This window comes from Tachypleus tridentatus, chromosome 13 (assembly GCF_004210375.1).
Source record: "Tachypleus tridentatus isolate NWPU-2018 chromosome 13, ASM421037v1, whole genome shotgun sequence".
Classification (NCBI taxonomy): domain Eukaryota; kingdom Metazoa; phylum Arthropoda; class Merostomata; order Xiphosura; family Limulidae; genus Tachypleus; species Tachypleus tridentatus.
The window spans coordinates 19,591,727-19,613,096 of record NC_134837.1 but is presented as its reverse complement, the minus strand read 5'-3'; the positions used below and the strand labels follow the sequence as shown (position 1 = coordinate 19,613,096).

The 21,370-nt window shown below is 36.0% G+C and overlaps 1 long non-coding RNA gene across 3 annotated transcripts in view; it reads left to right on the top strand.

The window, feature by feature from the left end:
* The window catches only part of LOC143237980 (uncharacterized), a 52,465-nt gene that overhangs the window by 16,362 nt on the left and 14,733 nt on the right, over positions 1-21,370 (top strand). The window lies entirely within an intron of this gene.

The following is a 21,370-nucleotide window of genomic DNA, read 5'->3' as shown; positions in this document are numbered from 1 at the left end:
CACATTTCAACATTGATTCAACTCAATCCTACTTTTATTAAACTTTATTGATTTTCATTGTATTTTTATTGATCCCTTTTCAACGTCTCATTTTTTCAAAGTCTGACCCTTTTATTAAAAGCTACACGAGGGCTATCTGCGCAAGCCGTCTCTAATTTAGCTGTGTATGATCAAAGGGAAGACAGCCAGTCGTCACCACCCACCGCTAACTCTTTTACCAAGGAAAATTGGGATTGACCGTCACATTATTACGCCTCCACAACTGAAAGAGTGCGCATGCTTCTTGTTAGGTGGAACCACTGGAGAGGACGTAGTACCACTCTGAAACTCAGTCTACTTGGACTATTAACAGCATTTTTATAAAAGGGCAACACATCGATGGTTATATATGTCATGGAGAAAAAGGTTAACACCATTTTTAATATGGCAGTAGGGAACTATGGGAGATATATCCAATTGTATTTCAGTACAACAATCATAGACATGGTACAAAATCTTAATACAATAATGGAAGACATACCGGAAACTTTATACAAAACTTGAGAGAATTCCTAAGAAAAATATTAAACCTTGCTTTAATAAAACAACAGGAAATCTTAATACGACAGTTGGCAAATATTTCTCATAAACGAATGAGTACTACGCAAAAACTAGCAAACAATATTTTAACATGATAATAGGTACATTCAAGAGAATTAGACAAATTTTTTGTTGTTAAACACAAAACTACATAAGATATATGTTGTATCCATTATTAGGGTATCGAAATATATTTAGCGCCATAGCCTCAGAAGGGTTCCGCTGAGCCACTGAAGTATTAAAAGTAGATAGAGCTCTGGTTGTTTGTCAGCACCATACAAGAGCTCTGGTTGTTTGTCAGCGCCATACAAAAATTACCTCCATAATTGATTCCCAAAGGAAAAGTATCAGATGTAATAAAGAAAACGCAACGATGCTGTTGTTACAATATAATTACGCTGCGACATCTATGATTTAAAATAATTCTGATGTTATTATGTTACTCTAATAAACTTCTTGTACCATATATTTTTTAAACAAGGATCAGGTGTGAGGAATGTCACTGTTTACATTTCTAGGAAAATATAAGATTTACATTAATTAGTATATGTGAAATCCTACCAACAGATGAATTACTAAACAAGGAAATTTTACCAATAAATTACATCCTCCATCCTAACCTATCCAACTTGAGATCACTATATATTAAACTCTATTCTACTTTGTGTTAAATCTATCCAGTGTTATCGCTATGTATCAAATTCTATCCCACTTGGTACCAATGTGTTAAACTCTATCTTACTTGGCACATCTATATGCCAAATGTTTTTCTATTAAGTACGTACCATTGTGCACTTATTTCTATCCTACTTAGTGCCAATATGTATCAAATTCTGTTCTACTTGAAATCAGTACGTGCTAAGTTCTATCTTACTTGGCATCATATGTTTCAACTTCTATCTTATTTGGAACCACTATGTGCCAAATTCTATCCGTTTTTCTTAATTTTGAAGCCAAAGAGTTTAACTCAAATCCTCTAAGGAGATGAAGGAAAATTATTTGTTTCATTAGGATTTATATTATTTTAGAACACTGAAAGTTATGTCTTGTTTACACCACACAGAAGCACGTTACATTTAAACAAATAAGATAGGACAAGGAAGCAGATTCTAGTCAACGAGACAATATTTGAACATGGTGAGATTTAGCATTATGCTTGAAGGGAAAAAAAAACAAAAAACTACCACTATAGAGGCGCGTGCTACTCCAGTTTGTGGTTTTACATGAATTTTCACCATAAAATTAATGCTAAATTACAAGTTCTTTATCTGTTAAATTTGACCGCAGACTTAATTCAATTTTATACATACAAAACCAAACATGCTCGCCCTTTCAGCCGTGGGGCGTTATAATGTGACGGTCAATCCCACTATTCGTTGGTAAAAAGAGTAGCCCAAGAGTTGGCGGTGGGTGGTGATGACTAGCTGCCTTCCTTCTAGTCTTACACTGCTAAATTAGGGACGGCTAGAACAGATAGCCCTCGAGTAGCTTTGTGCGAAATTCAAAAACAAACAAACAATACATAAAAATCAACAACACCTCAACTCATTCGACATAAATCAGTTGGCCTGTAATGAAGAAAGATCCATATTTCGAAAGCTCTCGGATTATAGGGTTTCATGTTTCTGTCTTTTTAATATAAATGAGAGAGAGAGATGTAATACGCTTAGATCTTTTTATTCTGTTGTAGGGAATATATATATATATACATATTCTAGATGGTACTTAAAATATAAAGTTCCGCTTTTACGTTCTTATTGTTGTTTTGGCGTGACGTATATAGAAAGTATGAGTTTTATTACTTGAACTTCGAGGTGACGGTATATTGTTATGTAAGTGTTCCTGGGAATATTCCCATTGGTCAAAATCGAAACGGTGGTGAATATAAAAAGCAATTTCTTTCTTTTTCTGATTGTGTACTATCTTGCACTACAGGCCCGGCATGGCCAAGCGTGTTAAGGCGTTCGACTCGTAATCCGAGAGTCGCGGATTCGAATCCCGGTCGCACCAAACACGCTCGCCCTTTCAGCCGTGGGGGTAGTATAATGTGACGGTCAATTCCATTATTAGTTGGTGAAAGAGTAACCCAAGAGTTGGCGGTGGATGGTAATGACTAGCTTCCTTCCCTCTAGTCTTACACTACTAAATTAGGGATGGCTAGCGCAGATGGCCCTCGAGTAACTTTGTGCGAATTTCAAAAACAAACAATCTTGCACTATATTATTTATAAACTCAAACAAACATGGTAGTATAGTGGTGAGTATCCCCGCGGGAGACCGGGGTTCGATTCCCCGCCGGGGAGTATGTGTATTTTCTGCCCCCCGCTAGTACAGCGGTATGTTTCCGGATTTACAACGCTAAAATCAGGAGTTCGATTCTCCTCGGTGGGCTGAGCAGATAGCTCTTTGTGGCTTTGCTATAAGAAAAACACACAAAACACACACATTTGTCCCCCGCTAGTACAGCGGTAAGTCTAGGGATTTACAACGCTAAAATCAGGGGTTCGATTCCCCTCGGTGGGCTCCGCAGATAGCCCGTTGTGGCTTTGCTAAAAAAAAAACACACTCAAACAAACACAAGTATTTGGATAAATTAATTACCCAAGTATGTTTTATAATATTTAAATAACATAATAAATCGTCTTCATGTGTGTATATTTGCTCTAAAACTACATTATCAACAGGAAAGTAAAAAGGGAGAATGAAAGTCCAAAATAACATTAACCTCCGTGAGGTAAATACACATGAAATATTAATCAGTGATGTCGAGAAATATATTTCCAAAAACGGCTCGTTTGGGTTGAGAAAATATTTTACGTAGAAGAGCGAACAACTTTTCGACCTTCTTCTTCATCGTCAGGTTAACAAAGAAAGAAAGAGGTAACTGACCGGAAGCTGACCACATGTTTGGAAGGGGTTGTGTAACTGAGTGTCGGAATGTAGAGGGCGGTGTTAGATGTTTGAATATATAATTTTATTTATTTTATTATATTAATATAGGTATAAAGGCGTTCCTTTATATTGATTTATTTTGGGTTTAAGTTGTTGTATAAGTAAGGCTTCTTTAATTTTGCGTTTGTTTATGTTTGTTTCTTTATTTAGTATTTGAGTGTTTTCTATGGTTATGTTGTGTTTATTTGACTTGCAGTGTTCGAAAACGTGTGAAGGTGACTTTTTATGTTCTTTGAATCTGCTTTCCATTTTTCAACTTGTTTCTCCAATTTAGAAGTCGTGTCAGTTATCACATTGTGTTTTATAAATAATGTTGGTGTGGTGTTTGTCAGTGTAGTTTTACATAGTATAGACCTCAGTTTTGTGCCGGGTTTTTGAATAAATTTGGTATTAACTGGAATGTCATATTTTGTTACTAGTTTTTGCCAAATGTTGGTTATTTGTCTGCTGATGTCGGGAATATATAGTATGCAGCAGTATATGGTTTCGTGATTTTGTGATTCGTGAGATATATTTACTTTAGTTGGTTGATTTTGCTTTCTGTCTAGGTGTGTGCGTATAATGTTTTCTACGGTTTGTGGAGGAAACTTATTGATGTTGATGAAGTATTGTTTTATTTTGTCTAATTCATCGTTAATTTTATCTGGTGAACATAGTTTTATGGCTTGTTTATTTGGTTTCTTAGTATGTTGAGTTTTTGTTTTGTTTCATGTGCTGAGTCTCAAGGAATGTATAGTCCAGTATGGGTTATTTTTCGGTGGATTTCTGTTTTAAATTGTGTATCGGTTCTTGTAATTTTGAGGTTAAGGAATGATATTTGATTGCTTTCTTCCTGTTCACATGTGAAATTAATGTTGGGATGTAGAGAGTTAATGTGATTGAAAAAATTAAGTGTGTGTTCTGTAGATTTGAATCCCGCAACCGTGTCATCTACATATCTGTACCAGTATAGTGGTGGATGTAATGCTGTGTTAATTGCTTGTGTTTCAACTTATGTCATAAAAATATTGGGTAGAACTGGTGATACTGGGTTGCTCATGCTTAGGCCATTTGTTTGTATATAGTTGTGGTTGTTGAACATGAAGTTTGTCTTTATGGTGGTGAATTCTATGAGGGTTGTTAATTGATTGCTGGGAACGTCTATAGTTGGGTTAGGGTCTCAGATATAGAGTTCTAAGGCTATCTTGCAGGCTTCAGTGGTTGGAACTTCTGTAAAGAGGGATATAACATCGAAACTAACCATTAAGGCTTTATGATTAAGTTGATTTAGATTAGACTTGAAATTAAAAGAGTCTTTGATGAATGAGCTGGCTGATGTTACATATTTGGAAAATGCCCATGCTATGTATTTACCAAGATTGTAATTAAATGATTCATATGTTGATATTATTGGTCGTAATGGACAATCTGGTTTATGAGGTTTGGGGATGCCGTATATTTGTAGTGTGCGTGAGTCGGTTTTACGTAGGTAGGAACATGAAATATGCTTTATTAGCTAACCTTGTGTAATTATTTGGTTCCAGAGCTGCTACATATGGATTCCAATGTTGTTCTAGTCCAACAATCTCAAAGTTATAAACCAATGTAATAACTGAAATAATAATAATAATGTATGTATTTAAACTTTGCATCATAGAAACAAAAAACAGAGAAAGTTAACACAAAGAAAAAAGATGATTCAATGACCTATTGTGTAAGTTATTCAATGACCGATTGTGTAAGTTGTTTGTTTGTTTGTCATCATTAATAAGCCAGAAATGATTTCATTTGTTAAATAAAACATTTCATAAGCTTGAAGTAGGCGAGAGTAGGTCTTCGTCGTGTCTACTACAGAATCTGCTATCTTGTGGGGTAACGAATGCTTTTTGGAAGTAACACGCGAATAGTTTTGATTTTTAGTTTGTCAGTAACAACAGTGTGTTCTCGTATGTAATGTTGTCTGTGTCAGTGTTTTCTCGGGAGATACTTTTGAAGGTTTTTCCAGAAGGTGAGTAGGTCAGGTCTAAGGTTATCGAGTTTGTTACAGAAGTTATTCAAGTTGTCTTTTTGTTGGGCTCTGATTAGGCTTTCGATTTTCTTATTGATGGAGTTTATTTGTGTCTTTATGGTTTGGTTTCGATAATTAATTTATTATTAACGTAGTTCGCCTCTTGAAAAAATATTATATATTTCGGTTGTCAGGGTCCGGTTGTTGGGCGTGGTTTTGTCTGATTTTTTTTTGTGAGCTGTGAGGTCAATGGTTTCGGTTATGGCATGCATGATATTACTCAATATTATCTTTAGAGTTAGCGAGGGTTAAAGGTTCAGGTAAGTCTTCACCAAGAAGTTTGCTGAATATTATCTAGTCTACTTTAACGAAGTGGAGAATGTTTCTCAGGTGCTGATTTTGAGAGATGTAATCGAAGTTAGTCCACTTGGAGTTGCTAATTTGGAACGACAGGTGGTTATAATACCTTCTAATGTTTACGTATACTTTAAAGTTGTTAGTTAGATGAACAATTAACGGCGAGATCTGAATACTTTGAGTGCCGTTGTGGTCTGTGTGTGTTGGAAAGCTGTCGTTAATTAGGGTTATGTTGTGTGTCTGTGCCATTATTCTGCCAGCAGTGTTGGTTATGAAACCGTGAAAAACGGTTTGTGTCGCGTTGAAGTCTCCTAGAATAATTACACTGTTAAATCTGTGTATTACTGAATCTAGATATATAGTGTCGGCGATGTTTGGGGAGCATGTAGCTGGCTAGGAGGGTAATGTCAGGTAATAATTGGATTTTAATGTTACATAACATGTGTTCGTGGTGTGTGGGTGTGTCACGGTAGATTAGAGTTAGGTTTAGGTTGTTTTCATATAAGAGTGCAATGTGTGTTCTCTTAGGTTTAGAGATAATACTGTAGTTTGGAAGGCAGAAGTTAGTGTTCAGTGAACGTACATTTATGGTTATCATTCAATCTTTACTTTCCTCAGCTTCTTCTAGCAGCTCATATTCCAATTGCACCTTGAATCTTAGCATGCAGGAAGCATGCTGGGAGACTTACCTGTGAATGTTGTTCTAGAAGTCCGTCGTATATATGTTCGTTGAGTGATTCCGGCATAATACACCTTGTCTAAGAACGTGTACTTGTCTTCTTCCCTATTAGTGGCTGCTGCTGTAACGTTTATATGTGTGTATGTATATTTTAATGTTTATATGTGTGTATGTATATTTTAATGTTTATATGTGTGTATGTATATTTTAAAATTATTAACATTACTTTCTTCATACTCGCTGTTTTCAATCTCTTTCCCACCAAACATGCTCGCTCTTTCAGCCGTGGGAGCATTATAATGTGACGGTCAATTCCATTATTAGTTGGTGAAAGAGTAACCCAAGAGTTGGCGGTAGGTGGAGATGACTAGCTGCCTTACCGCTTGTAAATTAGGAACGGCTATCGCAGCTGGTGTAGCTTTGCACGATATTCAAAACAAACAAAATTTTCCAGCTGGAGGAGATACGCTTTGTGTGAGTTCTCGTTGTGTTTTGTATCTGTATTTCTCATTGTAGATTGATATTATTTTTACAAGTTATTACACATTTAAAATACATTGTACTGGTCAGTATTTAAATAAATTTGAACTGAATAGAATAATCATTCGTTATTTTACAGTATTGATCACTGGTACGGAACTTTTGTCCACGCTTAAATTAAAGAAACTGCTCGTTATTGTAATTGTATATTTTAGTAACCCAAATGGCACTTTGTAGACAAATATGCCAAGAATTATACTCAGGTTAAAATAAAACATGCTTCTTTGAATTTGAAAACATTAACTGGATTACACATTTAAGATAACAGTGTAAATATTATTCAACATACATTAGTAAATAGTCATTAATGCAGAAAATAAAATAAATAACAAACAAAACTGTATATTCTCACAGCCATCCACATTTTATCAAAATAAAACATGAATTTCATGAACACTTATGTGGAGAACAGTGAGAATAAATACTGAGATAAAAGAAGCCAAGATAGGCATTAACATGAATAACTAAACTAAACAAGCTGGGATAAAAACCGTTACATAGAACAGCTAATACACTGCTGGTCAAAATCTTAAGGCTAATGAACATAAAGAAAAAATATGCATTTTGCGTTGTTAGACTCAACCACTTATTTGAGTGGAGCTTCAAAATATGAAAATAAGAAAAGGGAAAATAAAAATAAAAACTATTTAGCATTTAATAGGGAAAATGTGAACATTATGAAATTAGCCTAAATACAAACTGGTCAAAAGTTTAAGACCATACTGAAACGAACCATTAATCGGTAAACACATAACGAAATTTAGTCATTTGTGTTCAAGCATTAGCGTCGTCAACATCTCTCACTGACATCTCCTGTGTTACATTTGGTAAACATATGGCAAAGGCTAAAACGTTGACAGAGGTTGAACGTGACAAAAATTTCGAGCAGTAAAAGCAAGGTCTCTCTCAACGTACCATCGCTGGTGAGATTGGGCGTAGTAAAACTGCTGTTGCAAATTTCTTAAAAGACCCTGAGGGATATGGAAAGAGAATTTCGAGTGGCCGGCCCAAGAAAATTTCACCGGCGTTGAGCAGGAGGATTCGACGGGTTGTCTGGCAAGACACCAGCCGATCGTCGAACCAGAGTAAAGCCCTTACGGACGCAGAATGCAGCTCAAGAACAATAAGACGGCATCTACGAGAGAAAGGCTTTAAAAACCGTAAACGTCTTCAAAGGCCAGGCCTCCTTCCACACCACGAAACAGCTCGGTTAAAGTTTGCTGAGAAGCACCAAACATGGGACGTAGAAAACTGGACGAAAATTTTGTTCTCTGATGAGAAAAAAATTAACCTGGATGGTCCAGATGGCTTCCAACGTTACTGACATGATAAGGATATCCCACCGGAAACATTTTCTACACGACACAGTGGAGAAGGTTCCATCATGATCTAGAGTGTTTTCTCCTTTCATGGAACAATGGAGCTTTAGGTTATACAGGGGTATCAAACAGCAGCTGGCTACATTGGTATACTGGAGAGAACATCCTTATTGACTGTCGGCCCTCACTTGTGTGAAAATGACTGGATCTTTCAGCAGGACAAACAGTCAATCCACGATGCTCGCAGGTCAAAGAACTTTTTCATGGCGAATAACGTGATTCTTTTGGATCATCCAGAGTAAGCGCAAGAACAAAACCCCATAGTAAATGTTTGGGGATGGAGGGCAAGGAAAGTCTATAGAAATGGACGTCAGTTTCAAACAGTGCATGATCTTCGTGAAGCCATCTTCACCACTTGGAATAACATTCCAGCCAGCCTTCTGCAAACGTTTATATCGACCATGCCAAAGCGAATGTTTGAAGTTATTTGCAATGACGGCCGTGCAACTCACTACTGAGACCTTTTGTTGGGCATTTCCTACCCTGTTTAGGATTTCTTTTTGGTATGGTCTTAAACTTTTAACCATCTGGTATTTAGGTTAATTTCATAGCGTTTACATTTTACCTATTAAATGCTAAAAACGTTTTTTATTTTTATTTTCCCTTTTCTTATTTTCATCTTTCGAAGCTCTACTCAAATAAGTGGTTGAGTCTAACAACGCAAAATACATATTTTTTCTTTATGTTCATTGGCCTTAAGATTTTGGCCAGCAGTGTATAAACAGTGATGTAAGGAAGTTATGATGAACATTGAAAAAAACAACAACCATCATAAACATAATATACAAAACAGTTAGGATAAACAGTGATATAAAGAAGAGATAGGATAAAGATGAGAGATATAATAACCAGGACAAACATTAATATAAAATCATATTAAAAATGACATAAAGAACAGATGCGATAGATATGTTAAAAAACCAGCTATATAAAGCTCCGATATAAGGTACAGCTAGGATAAACGATAATATAAAGAACAGCCATGATAAACATTGCCATAGAAACATAAGAAAAACATGACAAAAAGTACAGTCATGATAAACACTGCCATAGAAAGATAAGAAAAGCATGACGTAAAGTACAGCCATGATAAACACTGCCATAAAAAGATAAGAAAAGCATGACGTAAAGCAGGGGGTGTGCAACATTTTTCGTCGGTGGGCCATATAACCAACTTCATCAATCAAGCGGGGCCACTTAAAAAACAAGCTTATTCGTGTACATGCACAATAAATTAAAAAGAATTCTCAAAATGCAAGCAATAATATTTTATATTTTTGTATGAGTGATCATTTTAGTGCGACACTTGAAATTTAGAGTCCTAGCAGAGCTTGTCAATATCAGCTTTGACAGAAGTGGTTGCCACTCTTAACTGACTGGTCAAATGTTCATCAGTCAGCTGACTTCTACATTTGGTTTTGATGAGCTTCATTTTGGAGAAAAATTGCTCACAGCAGTAGGTGCTACCAAAAAGGGGAGGCAATTCTTTGTGCATGACGGGACAAATTGGGAAACTTTTCACGTACACAGAGTTTGTAAAAGTCTAGCAAACTGTTTTCAGAGAATTTCCTTTTAGTGTCCATGTCAGCCTGCAGTTCAATGAGTTCCATTTGGCAATCATCAGGACTGTCTTCCACTGCCAAATCAAAAGGTTGAGCGAACAATTTCAATCTAATTTCAGTTTGTCTGAAATCTGGAAATCTGTTTGCAAACTCATCACGCAGCTTTTGTACACTGGTTCCATATTTGGTTCAATCCAGATTAGGAAATTCCAGTTTCCTGGTTGCAAGACATGTAAAATGGGTCAATATGGCTCTTCTCAACTGAACCTGGAAAAGTTCCAATTTCTTCTCAAAAGCACAAATATGCTCAAACAACTTATTCACAAGTTGACTTTTCCCTTGTAGTTTTAAGTTTAAATCAGACAGATGCTGTGTAATGTCTGTGAGGAATGCTAAGTCATTCAGCCAGTTCTCATTGCTCAAGAAGTCCACATTCTGACGTTTGCTCTCCATGAAGAACTTAATCTCCTCTCGCAGATTCCAGAATCTCTTCAAAGTAGCAGCTCTACTAAGCCAACGTACAGCAGAGAAGTACAAAACATCTGAATACTCACTGTCCAGCTCATCTAAAAAGTTTTAAATTGTCGATGATTTAATCCTCGTGTTCGAATATAATTTACGCATTGGACGACATTTTTCATGACTTCTGCAAAATCCAGAACTTTGGTGCACAAGCTCTCTTGGTGAATAATGCAATGGCTTACAACTACGTCTTGTGCTCCAATTGCAGTTAGAAATTTCTTGGTGAATCCATTTGTCCTACCTGTCATGGAAGGAGCACCATCTGTTGTAACACCACATAATTTATAAGGATTCAGTTCAAACTTTTCTACAACCTTAAGCACTTGTTCACAAATATCCTGTCCTGTGGTTGTGGAGGAAAGGCTTGCCATATCTAAAACTCTTCGAAAACATCAAAGCCTGCAGTAACAGCTCTGATGAAAATGACAAGTTGGGATGTGTCATTGATATCAGTGCTTTCATCCAAAGCCAGACTGAAAGCTTCACACGAATTCAATCTCTCTTTCAAAGTTTCTTTGATGTCCTCTGAAAGATCTTTTGTCCTGCGTGAGACAGTAAAGCGGGAAAGGCTAGTTTGCTCCACCAAATATTTTTTCTCTGGACATGCATATTCTGTGAATATTGTTAAACAATTTTAATAAATTCTCCATCACTGAAAGGCTTTCCCTTTTCTGCCATACATTCACAAAGCTTAAAACTCAGTTTTGTCACCAGTTCTGAATTTTCTTGAAAGTGGTAAAACACCTTGTTGCTTTTCAATGGATGTTTTAAATGTTCAATTTTGTCCTTTCGTGCCTGACCAACAATTTCATCAAACTGGGAAGAGTGCTTAGTTGCGTAATGTCGCTTAATATTGTACTCTTTCATGACTGCAGTTGTAGTTTGACAGACGAGGCAGACAACACCTTGATTATGTGGGACAACAAGATATTTTGTGCACCATTCACTGTTGAATAACCTTCCCTCATCATCAATTTTTCGTTTCTTAACTGCTGACATTTTACTAGCCCTGAAATCAAAACAAAAATTATTCTCACGAAAATAGCAAAGTAGAAAAAGCATAGAATTTATTTACACATGGAACCTCTTATGGACAGAAACACATGTTTCTAAATTGGCATCCGATCATAGCCTTCCGGTACTTAAATTAATTGAGAATAGCAAAATACAGTGTGACCTCGCCTATTCGCGGTTCGCCATTCGCGGCCCCGCATATTCGCGGGTTATGCGCGAACTGCGTTTTTGTAGGTCACAGAGACTGAAAGGGCTTTTCGAGGAGATTTCTGTTGTAGTTACTCAATCAAGCCGTTTTTATCAATTGTCGTCTTCACCAAACAAGATTGGACTGCTATTGGCTGACTGCCTCAGCTTCCCCAACAACGCAAACGGCAAAGCACAGCCCGGTAACGCACGGTACAATTTAGTGAAATACATAACAGTATGCAATATTGCTACATTATTACTGCATCAATGAGTATAAGTATCATTAGTGTTTCGGAAGCATTTCATATAGTATATAATCGCATACATATACGTTTTAAAACTGCGTCCAATATTCGCGGTTTTTCGCTATTCGCGGGAGAGTAAAGAACGTAACCCCGCGAATAACGAGGTCACACTGTACATAGAATCAGATGCATCTGAAAGCAAAAATTTTAATAAATTCAGTAAAGTCACAACAATATGCTAAATAATAATCAATTTACCTTCAATCTCTTGTAGTAACTGTAAAAGGTAATAAAATTTTCACCAATAATGAATGACGGACAGCAGAGGTTAGGGAAAATTGTCGCCAGCGGGCGAAGGCGAGGTTCAGAACATGACGTTGAGTCGTAGACAATAGTGCTAGTGCACGTCACCTATTCATGCCCTAAGGAGGCCGACCAATCGAATTCGGCCTGCTCCTCTCTAGCAAAGATAATTTTAGAAGTTTGTCGAGTCGAAGCCTGGGAATCCCGTAGGATCGATGCTTTTAAAAATATTCCATTTGCGTTGGATTACAGATCAGGCCATATGGTTAGATTACAACAACTAGGGCCACACTAAATGGCTTGGCGGGCCGGGTTGTGGCCCGCGGGCCGCCTGTTGCACACCCCTGACGTAAAGTATAGCCATGATAAACACTGCCATAGAAACATAAGAAAAATATGACATAAAGTACAGCTGTGATAAACACTGCCATAGAAACATAAGAAAAACATGGCATAAAGTATAGCCATGATAAACACTGCCATAGAAACATAAGAAAAACATGACATAAAGTACAGCCATGATAAACACTGCTATAGATACATAAGAAAAACATGACATAAAGTACAGCTGTGATAAACGTGGCATAAAGATCGACCAGGATAAACAATGATGTAAATTTGTACGTATCATCATGAGGTATCTTATCGGTTATCCCACACAAGAAATTATTGGAATAATACAAGAACAGCTACTAGAAGACGTTGATAGGGAAGACGAGACTTCTACAGCACGCTCTGACTCCTTTTGAAACTGAAACGAAACGAGTTTGAAAATGTCAAATTGCATGTGCAGTAAATCTTCTTCCATGCAGCCAACTGACGAGAAAGTGGATAAAAAATATACGGAGAAGTAATAAAATTGTTCCGCGAAACAACAGATAAAATCTTTGGCTGGATCTGATCCTGAGAAGTACAACCAAATGATAACTCAGGGATCTCAAAGTTAGTTTGTAGATAACAGATGAACACTAACCAAATGATAACTCATGGATCTCAAAGTTAGTTTGTAGATAACAGATGAACACTAACCAAATGATAACTCAGGGATCTTAAAGTTAGTTTGTAGATAACAGATGAACACTAACCAAATGATAACTCAGGGATCTTAAAGTTAGTTTGTAGATAACAGATGAAAACTAACCAAATGATAACTCAGGATCTCAAAGTTAGTTTGTAGATAACAGATGAACACTAACCAAATGATAACTCAGGGATCTCAAAGTTAGTTTGTAGATAACAGATGAAAACTAACCAAATGATAACTCAGGGATCTCAAAGTTAGTTTGTAGATAACAGATGAACACTAACCAAATGATAACTCAGGGATCTCAAAGTTAGTTTGTAGATAACAGATGAAAACTAACCAAATGATAACTCAGGGATCTCAAAGTTAGTTTGTAGATAACAGATGAACACTAACCAAATGATAACTCAGGGATCTTAAAGTTAGTTTGTAGATAACAGATGAAAACTAACCAAATGATAACTCAGGGATCTCAAAGTTAGTTTGTAGATAACAGATGAACACTAACCAAATGATAACTCATGGATCTCAAAGTTAGTTTGTAGATAACAGATGAACACTAACCAAATGATAACTCAGGGATCTCAAAGTTAGTTTGTAGATAACAGATGAACACTAACCAAATGATAACTCAGGGATCTCAAAGTTAGTTTGTAGATAGCAGATGAACACTAACCAAATGATAACTCAGGGATCTCAAAGTTAGTTTGTAGATAGCAGATGAACACTAACCAAATGATAACTCAGTGATCTCAAAGTTAGTTTGTAGATAACAGATGAACACTAACCAAATGATAACTCAGGGATCTCAAAGTTAGTTTGTAGATAGATAACAGATGAAGACTGACCAAATAATAACTCAGGGATCTCAAAGTTAGTTTGTAGATAACAGATGAACACTAACCAAATGATAACTCAGGGATCTCAAAGTTAGTTTGTAGATAACAGATGAACACTAACCAAATGATAACTCAGGGATCTTAAAGTTAGTTTGTAGATAACAGATGAACACTAACCAAATGATAACTCAGGGATCTCAAAGTTAGTTTGTAAATAGATAACAGATGAAGACGAACCAAATGATAAGTCAGGGATCTTAAAGTTAGTTTGTAGATAACAGATGAACACTAACCAAATGATAACTCAGGGATCTCAAAGTTAGTTTGTAGATAACAGATGAACACTAACCAAATAATAACTCAGGGATCTCAAAGTTAGTTTGTAGATAGATAACAGATGAAGACGAACCAAATAATAACTCAGGGATCTCAAAGTTAGTTTGTAGATAACAGATGAACACTAACCAAATGATAACTCAGGGATCTCAAAGTTAGTTTGTAGATAACAGATGAACACTAACCAAATGATAACTCAGGGATCTCAAAGTTAGTTTGTATATAACAGATGAACACTAACCAAATGATAACTCAGGGATCTTAAAGTTAGTTTGTAGATAACAGATGAACACTAACCAAATGATAACTCAGGGATCTCAAAGTTAGTTTGTAGATAACAGATGAACACTAACCAAATGATAACTCAGGGATCTTAAAGTTAGTTTGTAGATAACAGATGAACACTAACCAAATGATAACTCAGGGATCTCAAAGTTAGTTTGTAGATAACAGATGAACACTAACCAAATGATAACTCAGGGATCTCAAAGTTAGTTTGTAGATAACAGATGAACACTAACCAAATGATAACTCAGGGATCTCAAAGTTAGTTTGTAGATAACAGATGAACACTATAGATGAGTAAGGCAAGTTGTATTTATGCAGAAAAATAAAGATACTGATGGTTGTAAGAGAGTTATAAAAGTTATACAATGTTATAGAAAAGCCTTGGGACTTAGAAAGTCGGGACCAGTCGCTTATTTCAGTGGAAAATGTTATTTACGTTTTTTAAGTTTCACATAATTTATGACCGGATAAAAAAATACATGTATGAGTGTGTGGGTACAAATAAAGGATATATTTTACTATTGTAGAGTTTAAATTTATACTTTTATCAAAAGAACATAAATGATATATGTATTTTTTCAAGTTCATTTGATGGCTTCATACTTTAACATGAAGATTGAAAAAAACTAACTGAGAATTGAACATTAATTTTCTAGCTCTGAAGTTTACAGAAATCTGAATTACAATTAAAATATAAGGCTAATGGTAAAACTTTTCTCGTTTGCTTATTGATATAAATAATATCCAATAATCTATAGAAGGCTTAGCCAGACTAAAGTAACAAAAACCAAACACTTGGCTGTTGGAAGCATTTAAAGCCACAGCATTTCCTTGAATTCCTGATCAGCTGATCCATTTACCATCTTACATGTAACCATAATGTGGGAAGAACATCTTGAGCCATTTACTTATTCGTACATATGATTTGTGGCATTGGTTACCTGCAAATTAGTGACTGTTTGATATTTTACAGACTTGTATATATATATATATAATTTCATAAATAATCCTTATTAAAACAAGAAAGAAAAATAGTGTTCAGACATTAGTTTGAACACATGTGATATATAGCATTTTACTGAAACACTGAAACGGTAGAAGGCAATGTTGCAACAGTTTGTTTCTTTGTAATTAAGTACAGATCAACACAGTTTGCTATCTGTGCTCTAGCTACCACACGTATCGAAATCCAGTTCCTAAAGTTGTAAATCCGAAGATATACCGCTGTGCCACTGGAGGCCCATAACTAACAAAACCTGACAGTTTCGTAGTAGCGAAGAGTTAAAATGTCTTGACAGCTTGACTAGAGCTCAGAGTTAAGAGACATCTTCAGTTTGGCAATAGTCAAAGACCCTGCCAAGCAATAGCCCATAGTTAACAGACAGTCGGCTATCTATAGTCTGCCTGTCGCGCATAATCGAATCTCAGATTTTAACGTTGTGAATCTTCAAACTTACCTTTGACTCACCTTATTTGTTGGCTTCAGAAGTAGGTAATAAGTATTACTTTACACAATCCTGTCAGCAACATTGTTAAGGATTGTAGATCTTTTGTGCAACCTGCATTTTAGTAGTTAATATAATATGTTTGTAGAATACTAGCAGAGAGACGTATAGTTATAAAGAAACCTATTTAATTTTATTACATTATGAAAGAACTAAAGTCAAAGAGGAATTTCTCTTGATTTCAAATTTTATGTTAGGCATACATACTCCAAAACAAATATGAATTTTATATAACCTAGTAAGATTAAAGTGCTGTGTAAAAGTGCTAGGACAAAGTCAAAAATTAGAACTCAGGCTGTTGCAAAAGAACAATGGAAGGTAAACAATAGGTGAAACATCACAATTTTTTTGATACTCGTATTTAGTACAACAGATGATCAGTGGAAGTGCTTGAGTTCAGCAAATAGTTAACATTTTGAGTGCCGTTTTAATAACCGCAGTTAGTCTTTCAGTCATCGATGTAACATATTTAATCAAAATGTTCTTTGAGATTTTGTCCCCCAGTGACTCAGCGGTATGTATGGGTACTTATAACGCTAAAATCCGGGTTTCGATACCCGTGGTGGGCATAGCACAGATAGCCCATTGTGTAGCTTTGTGCTTAATTCAAAACAACTACAATCTTTGCGATTTTACTTTAATTGTCTCTCATAAATTCCCATAAAGTTTCTTTGGAAATAACGCTTGATTTCTTTAAGTTTTGATCTTTTAAATTCCAGATCTGCTGAACTGGATTGAGATGATGGGACCTTTGCATTATTTGAATAGCTCCAGCAGCTTCTTTCTAAGCTAAATTATTTCTCCATAGGTTGGGCAAGTGTTTAGAGTCATTACCTTTTTCTAAGTAAAATCCTTTACTAAAAATACGCAAACCACTACACATATCATGACAGATCACTATCTGACGGTGGTTGTGTTGACCCATTATTCCAACTAGTTTGCAAGTATCTCCTGTCGCTTCAGCAAAAAAATACCCCCCACAGAACTCAACCAGTATCATCTAAAGTTTTTACTTGAACTCTCTGCTCTACTAACAATTCTCTATACATTTTTGGCTTTGGCATGACGACAAAACTTAGTATATATTGTTAAACGCTGTTTTTGTCGAGATTTATTTGTAGAGTGCTATTAAATTGATATCTTCTGGGCTATACCAGTATCACGTGCTATCTTCTTTGTCTATAGTTAAGACACTGTATGATAAGCCATGACAGTTATTTCATATCCTACATTTGATCACTATATTCACTCAAGTGACATGCCCTTGGTACAAGTGTATGGGAACTTTAAGGATCAGTGAAGCATTATCATAGAATAAACATTCTGTAATGGAGTGGAAGAATTAGCCCCATAGAATAGATAGAATGACACAATATTCTCTTGTACTAATACTTTTTACAATGGATTGTATAATAAAACATTATTAAACCTGAATTTCAACTCGAATGCAAAATTTCAGGGAGAACGTAGTAGTTAATGTGCACGAGCTCTAAATCCGAGGATTAATGGTTCGTACTATGTTGACGAAACACCACGCTTCGCATTTCGTGGTCATAGATGGACAAACTCCATTACTGGATCAGACAATAGCTAAGACTGATGACGACCGTTGTTGACTGGCTGCTTTTCTTTAGTCTATCAATTCAACAATAGAAACAGTTATGTGGATGTTGCTTTTATGTAGATTATAACGAAAAAATTGGAATAAACTATTGATATGTTTATTTATTTCAAATATGTTTCCGTCTTTAAACCTTGATAGAGACAGCAACCTGGAGCTGCTCATCCTGTATTCATACACAGAAAATAGTTATCATTCATAATTCAAGATAATTTAAGGTTGGGCACATGTTAAGAACACTCGAGACGCCACATTTTCACATCATTAACGAATTGAGCAGAATGATATATTTAAAAGTTGTAAGAATGTCAGATGTGAAAAGTAAAAATAAGACAAAATGGTAATTGGAACAGAAGAAACGAACAATGACATCAACCTTAAACAGGTCGCTCAGGATGGTAGCATTGTGTTTGGGTACGTAGCACCTAGTGCAAAAAAAGATGCAACCATAAATATTACCCTAATCAGAGCAAATACCAGTGTATTTTGATAACTTGCATCGATAAAGAAGACAAGTAACCTTAACCTTAAACATGAACAAATATCACTAACATACTTTAAAAACTCGCAGATACGTTCAGTGTAAGAGTGAAATTTTGTCAATTTATAACTTAGACCTTCATGCCAATGACTATAAAAAGCTTTCTTTAAAACTAGAAAAAACAAATAATTTCATGTTTCACAGCACTGTGTAAAAGTGTTAGGACAAAGTCAAAAATTAGATTTCAGGCTACTTTCAAAGAACAGTTGATGGTAAATCACAAATGAAACACCAAAATTGTAGTAATCTCCATATTTAGTGCGACAGATGCTCACTGGAAGTGTTTGAATCTCCATATTTAGTGCGACAGATGCTCACTGGAAGTGTTTGAATCTCCATATTTAGTACGACAGATGCTCACTGGAAGTGTTTGAATCTCCATATTTAGTACAACAGATGCTCACTGGAAGTGCTTGAATCTCCATATTTAGTACAACAGATGCTCACTGGAAGTACTTGAATCTCCATATTTAGTACAACAGATGCTCACTGGAAGTGCTTGAATCTCCATATTTAGTACAACAGATGCTCACTGGAAGTGTTTGAATCTCCATATTTAGTACAACAGATGCTCACTGGAAGTGTTTGAATCTCCATATTTAGTACAACAGATGCTCACTGGAAGTGTTTGAATCTCCATATTTAGTACAACAGATGCTCACTGGAAGTGCTTGAGTTCAGCAAACAATAAATATCTTTGTGTTACTTTTTTTAACTTTAGTTAATGCAGAGAATTTTTCAGGCATTGTTGCAACATATTTAATTATAACATACTTTGCGAGTTTACTCTAAATGTCTCTCGTACGCTCCCATAAAATCTCTTTGGAAGTAACGTTTGATTTGTAAAGTTTTTGATCTATCATATTCTTAGATCCGCTCAGTTGGGTTGAGATCAGGACTCTGTTGGGCCCATTGCATCATTTTAATATACTCCAGCAGCTTCTTGCTCAGCTAAGTGGTTTCTGTATATATTGAATGAGTTTTTTGGGGTCATTATCTTCTTGATAGTAGAATACTTTACCACTGGGTGTACCATGATAGTACTTGCGTTGGTCCATTATTCCATTTGGTTTGCGAATTTTTCTTGTTGCTTCGGCAGAAAAATACCCCCAAATCATTAAACTACATCAATATATAACATCTACCATGAAACATGGGCGAGGTAGTGTGATGGTTTGGGGTTATTTTCCTGCTGTGGTAATACGAGATATTTGTAAACTAGATGGAATAATGTGCTAACTCAAGTACTATCAAATACTGATCCAGCATGGTACATTATTGGTAAAGGATTCTACTACCGAGAAGTAAACATGCTCTTGGTACAAGTATATGGCAATTCTTAAAAATGATAGGCCTAGCATGGCCAGATGGTTAAGGCACTCCACTCGTAATCTGAGGGTCGCGGGTTCGAATCTCTGTCACACCAATCATGCTCGCCTTTCTCATCCATGGGGGCGTTATAATGTTATGGACAATCCCACGATTCGTTGGTAAAAGAGTAGCCCAAAAGTTGGCAGTGGGTGGTGATGACTAACTGCCTTTCCTCTAGTCTTACACTGCTAAATTAGAGATGGCGAGCGCAGATAACCCTCGTGTAACTTTGCGCGAAATTCAAAAGAAGTTAAGAATGATAAGTATTCTCACTCTGACTCATTCATTTGTCAACAGAGATCAATAAAGCGTTACCACATTGTTGAAACTTAAATTCTGTGATGGCGTGACAGATTTAATTCCATAAAACGAAAGAATAACAAAATATTTTCCTGTCCTAATGCTCCTGCACGTACTGCATATTTACTGTCAAAAATCCTCATAAACGTCTGTTAGTTCAACCTGACGAGTTTTAATCTTTTTCTTAAATCTGTATTATATATGGAACACATGGTTAGTCGCAACGACTAGTACGTAACGTCATGATTTGCTGACATAAGGGTCCAGACTGATGATGGATGTTCTTTTTCGTGGATCATTGTACCAGAAAAGTATTCTTCAAACCTGCCTATTAATCATTAATAGTACAAGTTGCACAACTGGCTATATGCACTGATCCCGCCAGTGGGGATCAAACTTCAGATTTGTTCTTTACTGCTGAATACATCGAGGGATATATGAATGAAAAGTTGAAAGGAGATACAAGTTTATCTTGATTGTTTGAGAAGAATATAACTGATTTCATGGGATTGTAGAGAATAAAATGAACACATTACCTTAATTTTCTTAATATTAAACAGTGGTGGAACTGAAAAGGAAAATCAAGATTAATACCCAGTTCGTTTATGTGAGGAAAAGTGTCAATAGAGGCATGTGTGTACAGATGCAACTGTACTGTTTCTTTCTGTGGCGGCCCGACATGGACAGATGGTTAAGGCGCTCGACTCATAATCAGAGGGTCGCGGTTTCGAATTCCATTTACACTAAATATGCTAGCCTTTTCAGCCGTGAGGGCGTTATAATGTTAGGTCAATCCCACTATTCGTTGGTCAAAGAGTAGCCCAAGAGTTGGCGGTGGGTGGCGATGATTAGTTGCCTTCCCTCTAGTTTTACACTGCTAAATTAGGGACGTCTAGCACAGAGAGACCTCGCGCTGCTTTGCGCGAAATTCGGAACCAAACTAACTTGCCAGCACATTTTTATGTATTTCGTTGGGTTTTTTACCACGTTGGTAGTTGGCTCGTGTTTCTTTTATTTACCCGACTATTGCTTAGCTTTTCACTTAACAGCAAACAAAGAAACTGAACTTAAAAGCTTTGCAATAGACCCTTTTTTTTAAATTACATTAAGACGTAGAATATACCCTTTAGTTCAGATCAAAATGCATAAACATTATAGTGCAAATAAAATGGATGGTAACGATTGAAAGAATTATTAAAATAAATCATTTTCACGACATAAAATCACGAAATGAAACC